The following is a 2,733-nucleotide window of genomic DNA, read 5'->3' on the forward strand; positions in this document are numbered from 1 at the left end:
ACCGTGAGCAATACTAATGGCGCACTGCCTGGTGCGCCATTAGTATACCAGATACTAATGGCGCACTTGTGGTGCGCCATTAGTAAAAAAATCTAATGGTGTGATGCTAGTGGCGCACCTATAATGCGCCATTAGTAGCCAAAATAGGTGCGCCATTAGCAAGCCTTTTCCTAGTAGTGTTTCCAAGGCCTGTTGTGGTTCCAGGGAGATAGGGAAGAACATGATGAAGGTAGGGGAGGAAGGGAACATGAGACGGATGCGTACAAGAACCTGTAGGAAGGCTGCTTGGACAATGGGGACATGGTCCCTCCCGCTAAGTTTTCCAAGGTAAGCGGCCGACCGACAAGAACTTGTGAATCCGTCTCGCCTTTTAAATTAATGTAGTATGCTTGAAGGAAGATGCTTGAGATTAGTCAGCAAAAAAATGTTCAGGCATGGTTCAAGAACTGACATATATGATTAGTACTACCTAGTGGTGATAGGCCTGATCATCAACCAAAGCATTATGCCAGAGATCTTGAGAACTTCTATTAAGTCAGGATTGTGTTGTACTCATTAAGAAATGAGTATAACTAACAAATTCTCTCTTTTTTCTCAGATAATACTTTGTAATGTTGTCTGTAAGCAAATTGGTTTTTCGAAACTCAAAAACTGGCAGGCTAAGATATCTACTAATATACGCCCTCTGTTCCTAAATATAAGATTTTAAATTAAACTGCAAAAACTTCTTACATTTAGAAACATAGGCAGTACCAATATTCACTCTGTGTAAATTCTACAATTGGTAAAAGCTAATGGATTAAGTCTGTTGAGTGTCAGGTGTTGTCATAGTTTTGAGTGGACCTTCTGTGAGGTTTGTGAATTACCACGGACATGCCTGTGACTGCTATTTGGTCCAGTTATGTACACGACAGCAAACGGAAATCTATCTACCTGGAAAATTTCTTAAATGATTGTGTGTCAAAAAAAATCTGTTGGTGATGCATGGTTTTCGCACACGGAGAATGACTCCATCTTTTTTTCTACTACTCTATCAAATAACTATACGGATTAACATATAGACTCATGTGCACATTTTTATTGCAAAAGAGGATAAACAATATGGACATTTTTATTTTATAGTTTTATAAGAGCCAAATCAAGTTGTTATATTTTTATTTTACTTTTTAACACAACATTAGCTGAGAACGGAAAGGAAAAAGGAGATTTTTTACAAACAGGCTGAAAATGTTCCACAATAGAACCTATATCCTATAATGTACTTTATCCAGCTAAAACAATGTACATTATCAATCAAACATGTAGCTACATAATGTCCATTCTCCCCTGTTTCAATTGTAGAGACTCCTGCTTTGAGAGTTTTCTTTTCTAGGGCTGATTGCTAAGGTTCTTAATTTTTTTCCCAGCTCATTATAGCTTGTGCCGAGGGAGGAACGTGCATTGAAGAGCTTGCACAGAAGTTCCCTGATAAGATTGTTAAAGTCATTCTGGCACCTTCTACTTCATCTTCTTCTTTTAGTTCTTATTCTTTTAGTCTTTTTTCTTCTTCTACTTCTTCTAACTTTCTTAATTACTCTCATTTTTGCAGATTTGATTCATTTGATGGAAGCTAGCATTGATGGACTATTAGTGCTTAGTTTTTTCATTTGTATTGATGAACAATGTAAAACTTATGTATTTATATATATGGATGAACTATGTGAAACTACATATTGTGCTTGCCTATGTGTTCTCTAGCTTGTTAAATATTTCATGAAATATATGTGTTGAAGATGTCTAAAACTATATATATACTATGAAAATGTAGGGAAATAAAAGAAAACAAACAAAAAAGGAGCAATACAGGCTCTTTGCCATCTGCCAGCAGATGACCAAGCCCTTTGTCATCTGCCAGCAGACGGCAAAGGACCACCCCACGGCAGACGGCATAGGGTAGGCTCCTGGAAGATGGAAAAGGGGGCAAGGGCAGACGACAAAGTGGCAGGGCAGACGACAAAGGGTCGGTGGGCCCAGCAAGCTGCCGTTAACACTTGACGGACGTGCCCCACGGATCTGTTGTCCCATGTTCTTTGTCCTCTGCCCACCACGGCAAAGATTCTTTGCCATACGTAGGCCCAAGGTAGACGACAAAGAACCCCTTCACCGGATATTTATTTGTCGTCTAGTTTGCCATCTGCTGACGGACGACAAAGACTTTGCCGTCCGGGGTGCTCCCCTTTGCCGTCTGCCTTGACAGACGGCAAAGTCTGTGATTCCTATAGTGCACAACCACTCCATTTGAGCACAGCGAGATCCTGTGCTCGAGATCCACCGAGGCCCCGCCGCTTCGTAGCTCCGTCGATCTCGGGCTACGGCCAGCTCCGACGCTCCTCTCACCCTCTCCGTGATCCTTGCAGCCTCAGGGAGCTTCCCCATCACCTCCCCGAGCTAATCCACGCCCATAGCACCTAGTTCATCATCCTCCCAAAACATCTTCCCACAGCCACCTCGTCGTCGGTGAACCAGGGCCTCCCCGTCGACCCCTCAACCACCAACAGGTAGACGACGGTGAGCTGGTCCCATTCCTGCCTTCGGTTGCGCTCGAGGACGTCGGTAGCGTCGCCGGCGTGCCTCCCCTCCTCTTTGTCCCAAGGTGTAAGACGACGGTGACAGGTGGGGCTCAGCTGTGGGTGGCTCTTCTCTCTCCACCTCTCTCCTCTCTTTCGTTGACCGCACGGGCCCGCGCATCAGGTT

Source organism: Hordeum vulgare, chromosome 3H, assembly GCF_904849725.1.
Source record: "Hordeum vulgare subsp. vulgare chromosome 3H, MorexV3_pseudomolecules_assembly, whole genome shotgun sequence".
Taxonomy (NCBI): Eukaryota; Viridiplantae; Streptophyta; class Magnoliopsida; order Poales; family Poaceae; genus Hordeum; species Hordeum vulgare.